This window comes from Salvia miltiorrhiza, chromosome 4 (assembly GCF_028751815.1).
Source record: "Salvia miltiorrhiza cultivar Shanhuang (shh) chromosome 4, IMPLAD_Smil_shh, whole genome shotgun sequence".
Lineage (NCBI taxonomy): Eukaryota > Viridiplantae > Streptophyta > Magnoliopsida > Lamiales > Lamiaceae > Salvia > Salvia miltiorrhiza.
Window position 1 is genome coordinate 36,792,315 of NC_080390.1, and position 12,302 is coordinate 36,804,616.

General features: G+C 38.9%; 2 pseudogenes; both read left to right on the plus strand.

Annotated features, from left to right (window-relative positions):
• The first annotated feature begins 256 nt into the window (after positions 1-256).
• On the plus strand, positions 257-4,067 carry LOC131021416 (pectinesterase-like; annotated as a pseudogene).
• Positions 4,068-6,027: 1,960 nt separating this feature from the next.
• Positions 6,028-9,484, plus strand: LOC131021417 (pectinesterase-like; annotated as a pseudogene).
• The last annotated feature ends 2,818 nt before the right edge of the window (positions 9,485-12,302 follow it).

A 12,302-nucleotide genomic window follows, 5' to 3' on the forward strand; every position in this document is an offset into this window, starting at 1 on the left:
GCCAAAATTACTTTAATTAAGTCAACAATTACTCACTAATTTGGTCAACAATTGTAGGCCACACTCTATTAAAACATATAACACTCAATTTCTTAATCTCCGTGTCCAAAAAAAAGTGGCCACTTTTATTGGGACGGAGGGAGTAGTTCGTAACAAATTCATATAATAACCAATTATTCTTGTACGTTAATAAATGTATACCAAAGCACGTATATTTGCAAGAGATAATGTTGTTTGTTTGTATATATATAGGATTCTAAATTGTTAGAGCACCGACAAAGCCTACTGCTCGACTGTCTCAGCATCCATGGAAAGTATGCAACCGGAAAAGCAGCTGAACATGTTGAGAAAAATGCTAATCCTCTCAGCATTCCTATCTCTGCTAGTGGTGCCTGCTGTATCCGACCATGAAGCGGTGGTGAAGTCCACCTGCGCCGCCACATTGTACCCGGAGCTGTGCGTCTCCACCATCGCATTAGCGTCTCCCCCCGCCGCCTCCTTGAAGAGCAGCAGGGACGTCCTGCTCACCGCCCTCAACTACACCATCTACACGGTGGAGCGCAACTTCTTCACCGTGAAGAAGATCGAGCGGCAGCAGAGTGCCACCCTCACGCCGCGCGAGAAGGTCGCCCTCCACGACTGCCTCGAGATGATCGACGACACCCTCGAGGAGCTCCACGACAGTGAGCAGGAGCTCGAGGACATGGGCGATAAGAACAACTCCATCGCCGCCCACAAGGAGAACCTCCTCACGCTGCTCAGCGCCGCCCAGACCAACCAGGAGTCCTGCCTCGACGGCTTCTCCCACGACGGCGCCGACGAGAAAGTCCGCGAAGCGCTCATCGCCGGCCAAATGCACGTCTTCCGCCTTGTCAGCAACGTCATGGCCATCATCAAGAATCTCTCCGATACCGATGATGCCGCTAACCTCAACTCTGCAAATGCTAAGGGGAGGAGGCTGTTGGGGGACTGGCCGGAGTGGCTGTCCGCCGCCGACAGGTAATAAATGTAGATGGCAAACGCACTTCAACAAAAATACACTAAGATAACTATTTGAAATAATTAATAAACTGATCATTCTTGAGCTATCCGTCGCATATCAACAGGCGCCTGCTCCAGGCCACGACGGTGACGCCGGACGTGACGGTGGCGGCGGACGGGAGCGGGAACCACCGCACGGTTGCAGCGGCTGTGGCGGCGGCGCCGGAGGGGAGGGGGAGCAGCCAGAGGTATGTGATTAGGATAAAGGCGGGGGTTTACAGAGAGAATGTGGAGATTCCGAAGAAGAAGACCAACTTGATGTTCGTCGGAGATGGGCGGACGACCACCATTATCACTGCCAGCCGTAATGTCGTCGACGGCAGCACTACCTTCAATTCCGCGACCGTTGGTTAGTAGTCCTATAATCATATTTAATCAATTTTAATTGAAGATTAACAAACTTTAATTCAAAGTTAATAGATTCTATTTATATTTAATTCGAACGAATATACTGGACACTCATACAAATTTTTAATCTATTTTTATGATGACCATTCCAACTCAAATGATTTAAAAGATTATATACTTATGGTCATTTATTTCAAAGGTAGATTTGCTAAACTTTACTTTTTGGGTAGATGGGGACATAGGGTTCATGTGCTGGAAAGTGATGTTTTTGGAGCATTATTGGTTATTTTAAGGCGTTTAATCTATGGGACCATAGTTATTATACCACTTGACTTTTCTCCAATTGAAATTATTTTATCATTACAAATTTACAATTAGGGTGACACGGACTGATATTTTTTAGTCGCTATAATTAAATCTTGATGGATTCGGTAAGGTAAGTGCGAACCTAGTTTTGGTTGTAAAAATTAGTGTCGGTAGTACAAAGTTAAAAAAAGACAACATTTAAAAACATCAACCTAAATTAAATACTCCCTCCGTCCACCAAAAATATGCCACAATTTCCTTTTTCGTTCGTCCACAAAAAATATGTCACTTCCATTTTTAGTAGTAGGGTCCATACAACTCCACTCACATTTAAAGTGGGACCCTTACTCCACTACCAACTTTACTCACATTTTCTTAAAACCCGTGCCGAAAGCAAAGTGGCATGTTTTTCGTGGACGGAGGGAGTACTTCTTACCTTACTCTTTCCAAATTTTTTACAGCCATCAAATCAATGACAGCCTTTCCACAGAAAGGCAAAACAAAAGCACCTATGGCAGACAGACATCCTCCAATTGTTAATAAACAATTAGTACTACTCCTACTAATCAACTAGAGGATGACATAAATATCTCGTTTCTTTTTTTGAAACAATAGAAATGAATTAGGACTATCTTTATCAATGACTTCAATAATCCAATCTTTTAATAAAAAAATTATTTCTCTTTCTTCTACATCTACAACCTATAATTTATTTAAATTCTACATCCTTAATACTTTATTAATAATCCATTACAATTTAAATATCTTTTCTTTTTATATTATTTATTATCATATTTTTTAATAACAGTCAAGTGGCATCTTTCTATTTGATTAACATGGGTCATGCTAAAGGTTGGTCTGCAATTTGCAGACACAACCGGTTGTCAAATTCCAAATTTTTTATTATTCTTTTTGGTTTAAAACTTTTGTTTATTCCCACGACCGGTTGTCCAGGTTATTAATAAAAGCAGTCTAAATGCCCTTTAAGAGTAAACAGTCACTTGCATTTAAAAACCTTAATTGTCAATTTATAGGACGTCACCTATTGCTAAAATTAGGGGTTCTCAAGAGTAATGCCATATAGCCTATATTGATTTCTTTTATTAAACAAATAAATTCCGCAATATCGTTTCTACATTGTGGACGACGCGAATTTTAAGAAAAGTTATGGATAATAGTAGATAATAGTGGATATTGTAGTGAGTGGAGTTTGAGTTCTACTATTGTTGTGAGTGAAAGTTTGCGAACCCTACTTCTATAAATGGAAGTGGAAACGATATCGCGAACGGAGGGAGTAATAAGTTAGGGCTAACTGAACTATAAATTCAGTTTAAAATATAAATCATGGATTATAAATACATGATGCACTTGTTGTAAGAAATTAAATTTGAACCCCTCATACAACTCGAATAAAAGATCACAAATCTATTCAGTAAAATGAACTGAGTTATGAATCCACTCTACCTAAAAATGGAAAAAGATTCATAATTAACGTTAGCAAAAATTTAAAATTTGGATGCATGCAGCGGTTATTGGCGGCGGGTTTCTGGCCCGGGACATCACGTTCGAGAACAAGGCGGGGCCGTCGAAGCACCAGGCCGTGGCCCTCCGCGTGAACGCCGATCTCTGCGCCTTCTACCGGTGCGACATGCTGGCCTACCAGGACACCCTCTACGTCCACTCCCTCCGCCAGTTCTACACGGGCTGCTTCATCGCCGGCACCGTCGACTTCATCTTCGGCAATGCCAACGCCGTCCTCCAGAACTGCGACATCCACGCCCGCCGCCCCAACGCCGGCCAGCGCAACATGGTGACGGCCCAGGGCCGCGACGACCCCAACCAGAACACCGGCATCGTCATCCAGAAGTGCCGGATCGGCGCCACGTCGGACCTTCAGTCGGTGCAGGGCAGCTTCCCGACGTACCTCGGGCGGCCCTGGAAGGAATACTCGAGGACCGTCGTGATGCAGTCCGACATCAGCAACGTCATCCATGCCCGACGGCTGGTTCCCGTGGGACGGCAACTTCGCGCTCGCCACTCTCTTCTACGCCGAGTATCAGAATACTGGCGCCGGCGCCGTGACCGCCAACAGGGTCACGTGGGGCGGCTTCAGGGTGTTGACCAGCGCGGCGCAGGCGCAGCCCTTCACGGCGGGGAATTTTATTGGCGGAGGGAGTTGGCTACAGGGGACGGGCTTCCCCTTCTCTCTTGGCCTTTGATTCCCGTTTTCTGTATTTTCACCATTTGTATTTTGTTTTGTGATTTTTTTTTTTTTACTTTCCTTTTTTGGGTCTTGCGATTCGTATCTCCACAAATCAGTTGTTAGTTTGCTGTAATCATGTTTCATTGGAATAAGGCTGATTTTATCTATAGTCTCTGTTTCACTTAATATTACCACCTATTTAAAATTAAAATTAAAAATTATTTTTTTATATTTACTCTATAATTTGTAGCTTCAAATTAAAAAAGTACTAATTTTTTACGAGCTGGTTATTAATGTTCATAAGTCATATCACTTAGTAAAAGGCAATATTAACCTTAAGGACATAATTAGGATGTCAATAGTCAATACAGCTCGAAATTTGTAGGCTGATCCGAATAGACCAATGATTTGAGAGAATTAGTATTGAAAATTTTTAACCTTATAAAATTTCAATCTGATAGGGTTGCTCTAAGAATAACCCGCAACCTGATAAGTTGGCCCGAAAATAACCCGAATCCTATAGGATTGACACGGAAACAATGTGTTCGCCTAATTTTATATAAAAAAAAAAAAAACTTATTATTTGATGTTTCCACTTCACTACTTTGTTATTTTTATGTCGAAAAAATATTTATTAATATTATTATTATTATTATTATTATTATTATTATTATTATTATTATTATTATTATTATTATTATTTTAATAATCAATCTAGTTTATACACAATAACCTAAGTATTTTAATTTGGTATTTGTAATGTATTTTGAATTGAATTGTATACGTTAAATTCAATCTAGGTTACCGATAATGCATTTTTCGGCGGCCGCCTCGAAATTACCGACGGCAGACGCCGCCAGTAATCAATTGTTTTTTGTAGTGAGAGAAAGCAATTTAGTTTAAAACTTTAAATTTCAAAGAAAAATAAGTAAAATAAGAGTGAGGAGAGAGAAAAAAGTAACAAACAAATAAAAAAAATAAGTAAAAAAAATTAATTTGGCAAAGAAACGGCTCCTCACCAAAATGATGGTAGACCGTAGAAGTGGAGATGGGATCTTTTGTCCCACTATTTTGTGTGTATCATTCTTAATTTATTTATTTTATAATTATTTTTTATAAAAATAAAAAATATTATTATATTATGAACTCTAATTAATATTTATAACTAAAAATTGAAATTTTAAAAAATTGTATACCCTAACTTTGAATTAATGAACCCAAATAATCAATTATTAATTCAAATAAATATAAAAAAATAATTATAAATCTTAATTGGATGAGTAAACCCTTGTTAATTATTTTTTTATAAAGCATAATAAATTAAAATTAAAGAAAATATAATTAAAAATTATAATAAATTAAAAGTGGTACACGCAAAAACAAACGAATTAACAGTATAAAGAAAACGAATTAATAACTAACGAAAAACAAACGAATTAATAACAAAAGAAAACCATAAAAGAAAACGTTTGACTCGATTTCCATGAAACAAACGAATTAACAGTATAAAGAAAACGAATTAATAATTAACGAAAAACAAACGAATTAATAACAAAAGAAAACCATAAAAGAAAACGTTTGACTCGATTTCCATGAAAGTAACCATATTTATTATTTACTGTTTTAAAATGCTCCTTGAAAACTAAATACAAAAGAAATTCATATACACTTGTATGGTGCAGATCAGCCGTTTGCATTAATTGCATGGGGTTGCAAGGTCGAAGCTCCCATAAGCATGGACCACTATCCGTACCCACCCAATTGTCATCCCTAATCATGTCATCACCACATATTACAATAAATCTATGCACTCATGCACATTCTGGCCACCACACACTAGTATAATAAGGAAAATTTTGATTTATTTAATTTATTTTTTAAAATAAAAATAGAATTTAATTATTTTACTATATTCTCTACATTGTACTTATTTATAATTTTTTGTATTTTTTATTTTTACTTGAGGTTGCTGCTATAAACAGTGCAAGCTGAACAAAGACAGTAGTAGGTGTCTTTCCTAATTAGGGAATAAGGATAAACGTGCATATCAACTTTCCCAATTAAGGAGTAAGGATAAATGTGCAATTGTTGATAGGCTTTCTTGAATTCTCCCAAATTTTGGAGTTTTCAAAACTGAGCGAAATATTTATTGTATGCATGCAACCGCATTTTTCATGTGTTGATTTGTAATATTCATCAACTGATACCAAACCACACACTATATAGAGAGCAGATAATCTTGTTTGTTTCGACCTCAAAAAGGAAAAGAAAAGATAATCTTGGTAGTTCCTATATAGGAGTGGCTCTCTTCTTCCACCAACACAGCCTAGTTACTGCTCTAGAATCCATGGAAAACATGCAACTGCCCGAAATGCAGCAGCACCACCACAAAAACAAGCGAAAAATGCTAATCCTCTCAGCATTCCTATCTCTGCTAGTGGTGCCTGCTATATCCGACCATGAAGCGGTGGTGAAGTCCACCTGCGCCGCCACATTGTACCCGGAGCTGTGCGTCTCCAGCATCGCATTAGCGTCTCCCCCCGCCGCCTCCTTGAAGAGCAGCAAGGACGTCCTGCTCACCGCCCTCAACTACACCATCTACACGGTGGAGCGCAACTTCTTCACCGTGAAGAAGATCGAGCGGCAGCAGAGTGCCACCCTCACGCCGCGCGAGAAGGTCGCCCTCCACGACTGCCTCGAGATGATCGACGACACCCTCGAGGAGCTCCACGACAGCGAGCTGGAGCTCGAGGATATGGGCGAAAAGAACTACTCCATCGCCGCCCACAAGGAGAACCTCCTCACGCTGCTCAGCGCCGCCCAGACCAACCAGGAGTCCTGCCTCGACGGCTTCTCCCACGACGGCGCCGACGAGAAAGTGCGCGAAGCTCTCATCTCCGGCCAAATGCACGTCTTCCGCCTTGTCAGCAACGTCATGGCCATCATCAAGAATCTCTCCGATACCGATGATGCCGCTAACCTCAACTCTGCAAATGCTAAGAGGCTGCTAGGGGAGGATCAAGGGGACTGGCCCGAGTGGCTTTCGGCCGGCGACAGGCGCCTGCTCCAGTCCTCCACGGTTAAGCCGCACGTGACGGTGGCGGCGGACGGGAGCGGGAACTACCGCACGGTTGCGGCCGCTGTGGCAGGGGCGCCGGAGGGGAGAGGGAGCAGCCAGAGGTATGTGATTAGGATAAAGGCGGGGGTTTACAGAGAGAATGTGGAGATTCCGAAGAAGAAGACCAACTTGATGTTCGTTGGAGACGGGCGGATGAACACCATTATTACCGGCAGCCGGAACGTCGTCGACGGCAGCACTACCTTCAATTCCGCCACTGTTGGTTAGTCCTTCCACACTTCACACCGGGATGTACTATATTTTAAATAAGTTTTTACCATATAATTTAAAGGGTTATGATTGCTTTTACCCATTCTCAAAAATAAAAGATAAAAAACAAAAAATATCCGAAAATTAAAAAAATATATTATCCATTTTGAATTTGAAAGAACAAAATTTGCTGAAATCGCGATCTTTACTCGACAAACTCGATTAATGCATGTCAAACATTAGTGGTAAATACATTAATGCTCAATATGCTCGATCCCATTGCGAGTCGAGTATATCGAGCATTAGAGTATTTGTGAAAAATATATTTAATTAATGTTCGACATGCTCAACCTTTGCGAGTTGAGTAATCGAAAATTGTTAGAAAATATACTAATGCTTGATATTTGTCGATTACAAGTCGAGCTTCAGTGGTCGAGCATCAGTGCAAATTACACTAATACTCGACATAAGGGTAAAAATGTCCTAAATGAGTATATTTGTATATTTATAAAAGGTGGTATTTTTTAGATTTTATTTTTTAGAATGACTATATATTATTTTACTCCTAATTTAAATATGATTATCCTAAATCAAATGTTCAACAGTTTAATTATATATTGTTTGTGGTAATTTATTTCAAAAGTGGATTTTACTAATTTAACATATTGAGCAGATGTGGTGAAACGTTTCTTTTACTTTTTGTTTTTGAGATAAGATGGGACCAATCGTTCATGTGCAAGAAAATGATGTTTTTGAATTTGAACTATTATTAGGTATTTTGACGCGTCAAAATAATATATGGGGACCATCTAAATTAAAATTGAAGAAAATATAATTAAAAATTATAATAAATTAAGAGTGGTACACGGTAGTAAAGAACAAATGATCCCATATGTGCCATTGTTAGTTAGTATTTCTGAATTAGTAATACGATTAAAATAATTTATGCCCCATGATTAAGGAGGACAGCATTTTAATCCTACTAAGAAGAGGATAACAGAAATATCTCAAAATTTTCGAAAGCATAGCAATCTTAATCTATTTGCCCATACCAATGGGAACACTAAATAAAAGTATTCAATTTTGTTATTTTATCCTGTGAATGAATAAATTATTTTTTTTTTAAAAGATTATCTATGAATAGATTTATTATTTGTGATATTGCTCTTTAATTAAATATAACAATTTACCACCAAATCTATTCCTAACCGTAAATTGCACTATTTATTCACAACCAAAAGTAGAATTGATCATCCCCTAAAAAAAAAAAAAAGATTTGATCATGAATTTATTATTGAATTTGCAAATTTAAGAATATTTCTTTATCTTTATAATATGAAAATGACTATTGTAATATATTAACTCAAAGGAGTATAATATAGTCTAGTGATAATTCTTAAAATTTGATGCATGCAGCGGTTGTTGGCGGCGGGTTTCTGGCCCGAGACATCACATTCCAGAACTCGGCGGGGCCCTCCGCGTGAACGCCGATCTCTGCGCCTTCTACCACTGCAACATGATTGCCTTCCAGGACACCCTCTACGTCCACTCCCTCCGCCAGTTCTACACGGGCTGCCGCATCGTGGGCACCGTCGACTTCATCTTCGGCAACGCCGCCGCCGTCCTCCAGGACTGCGACATCCAGGCCCGCCGCCCCAATCCTAGCCAGAAAAACATGGTAACTGCCCAGGGGCGCGACGACCCCAACCAGAACACCGGCATCGTGATCCAGAAGTGCAGGATCAGCGCGACGGCAGACCTTCAATCGGTGCAGGGCAGCTTCCCGTCGTACCTCGGGCGGCCGTGGAAACAGTACTCGAGGACCGTCGTGATGCAGTCCGACATCAGCAACGTCATCCATCCCGCCGGCTGGTTCCCGTGGGACGGCAACTTTGCGCTCGACACTCTCTTTTACGCCGAGTACCAGAACAAGGGCGCCGGCGCCAACACCGCCAACAGGGTCAAGTGGCGCGGCTTCACGGTGCTCACGAGCGCGTCGCAGGCGCAGCCATTTACGCCCGAAAATTTTATCTCCGGTGGGAGTTGGCTCAAGGGAACGGGCTTCTTTTTCTCTCTTGGCCTTTGATTCCCTTTAATGTATTTCCATTAATAATCCATTTCTTTATTTTGATTTATGTGTGTCTTGTCTAAATAAGACATTCAAATAATGACGATTCTATGTTAACACTGAGGTGTAAGGTAAATTGTACTGTTTCTTTTTCTCAAATAACATAATTAGTGGGTATTAGAAGACTTAAGCTGTTGTATTCTTAAGAGTTAGTTAAGGATGTGTTTAATTTGATGAATAAATTTATCCATAGAAAAAGATGGATAACAAAAATTTATGCTTTAAAATGTCTTCTTTCTTTTTTAACATTTGACACAAAAGAGATGTTCATTTTTTATTCCTTATTTTCACTTCAAGGATTGATAATATTATCTATCCATTTTTGAGTGGATAATATTGTCCATCTTTGAAGTGAAAATAAGGAAGGAAAAATGGTAAACATCTCTTTTGTGTCAAATGTTGGAAAAAAAAAAAAGGAGACATTTCAAGGCATAAATTTTTGTTTTCCTTTCTTTTCCATGGATAAATTTATTTTATCCAAGTAAATGCAGCCTAAGTTATTAAATGCTGACGTGTAAATACAGTTAGAGAGGTTAGGTTTAAGTTAAAGCTTTATTATTAAATTAAGATTTAATATAAAAGAAAAACACAAGAAAGAACAACCCTTGAAAGCACAAAGACGCAGACTAAGGGCACAAAATCCGAAAGAAAACAAAACATCAATCAGTACCTATTCTCAGGATAATCGTCCATTTCATCGGATCAACAATGGATTAAACAATGGATAAAAGCTTTACAATGGATTAATAAGATTTACAGCTTTACAGCTTGTTTTCTCTATAAATAGTGTAAACAATGGATTAATAAGATTTGATTCTTCTCTGCATATTATCTCTCTCATGAGCTCAGGGCCGGCCCTGGGCCTAGGCCAGGGGTGCAGCCGCCTAGGGCCCAGGGCAAAATAGGGCCCCCAATTTTTTTTTTTTAATTATTATGTAGGAATAAAAAATTTTCAGATATGTATTGGGCCTCCAAATATAAAAAGAACCACATTAGAACTAGCCCAATCTTCATTTTCAATTAAAAAAAGGTGGCCCACAACCACCTTTCTTCTTTTCCAATTCCACACGTTTCCTCCCTTTCCTCTTTTTTTATTTTTTGACTTTGCCTCCCTTTCCTCTTAATCATACATTCTTTCCTTCTTCCCGCAACTCCCAACGTCTCTTTTGCAATCCCAAAGGAAAAGGAATTAAGGAAAAGGCAGCCCACCGACCAGAAAATTGTTTTGCTTATAATCTAATTTGCTTCTTACTTTCTTGCACCGGCCACCGGCGGCGACCACCGAAAAAAGGCAGCCCACCGGTCACCACTGTCTACTGCTCTGGCAGTTTATTTCCTTTTATTTCCTTTTGTTTGGCATGGTGATTTGGTATGAAATTCTTTTTGCTGTTAATATGGTAAGCAAAAAGTTACAATCTAAGTCTATGTGCATTGATGCTACTATGAAGCAATTGGAAGGTGTATTATCATTTTTTGAAAAGTATAGAGAAAAAGGTTTTGTATCAAGTATGAATGTTGCTAAAAGTGTTGCACTTGAACGTCGTATGATTAGAGAAGAAGGTTTTGTATCAAGGATGTAGAGCCTATCTTTCCAATTAAACGTCGTATGATTAGGAAAAAGTACTTTGGTGAGAATAATGAGGAAGAAGAAGATCATTCACCTGAAGAGTTATTGAGAACTAGATACTTTTTGGTTGTTGTGGATATGGCAATTGTTTCTTTAAAGAATAGATTTGAGGAACTGAAAACTTTTGAAGGTATTTTCGGTTTTTTATATGATTCAAATAAGTTAAAGTCATTAGGTGAGAAAGAATTAAGAGATTCTTGTGTTAATTTTCACTCTACATTTTCTCATGAGAATTTATCTGATATTGATTTAGATGATCTTTACTCAGAATTGAAAGTGTTGCAATTGACTTTGCCTACTAATTTATTGTCTGCCATTGAGATTCTAACATTTGTCAAATCTGCAGATTGCTATCCGAATGTGTCGATTGCTTATAGAATTTTATTAACTGTTCATGTGACTGTAGCATCTGCCGAAAGAAGCTTTTCAAAGCTTAAATTGATAAAAACCTATCTGAGGTCATCAATGTCGCAAGAAAGGTTGAACGGTTTGGCAATTTTGGCTATTGAGAAAGATATGTTAGAACATATTAACATTGATGTAATTATTAATGATTTTGCATCTGCAAAAGCTCGAAGAAATCGCTTTTTATGATATTGACATTTTTGTATGTATTTATTATATAAAGGGCCCTTTTATCTTATTTTGCCTAGGGCCCCTGAAATGTCAGGAACGGGGCTGCATGAGCTTAGCTTGTTTTACATTTAACATGGAATCGAGCTAGCTATTTTTTTTCGACACGGCGGTTACACCTTTTCTACCGCTTAATCATCTCCACACGCTTCTTCCGCTTTTTCTTCATGGAATCTCCTCATTCTACACCTAACCTCACACCAAATCTCACACCTCTTTCCACAATGCATCCTATCTAATTAAAATTGGATCGGAACAATTATAATTTTTGGAAGGTTCAAGTTTTAGCCACAGCTAAAGCCTATGTGTTTGATGATGTTCTTCTTCAAACCGAAGCCCCTCCTCAGCTTTTGGAGTCGAGCTATGCGTTTGGACAATTTTTAAATTTAATATTCTATAGTGGCTATTTTCAAAATCCACTCAATAAAATTAGTCGTTTAACATTAATTATTGGATTGTCCCATTATCACTTTACACCTTTATTACATATTTTTTAATTTTCGTGCTCAATTTTTTGAATTATTTGAAGCGGGACAGAGGGAGTAAAATAGAGAGGCCCAACTTGGTTCAGATTGGCTCGTCTAGCCCGCCGCCCGTTTGAGATGGCCCGTCATATTATGTATGAACCCACTTTTCTTTTTAAAGGAGGACTCGCTTGACCAGCCACTTTTGACATCAGCCCAAAGCC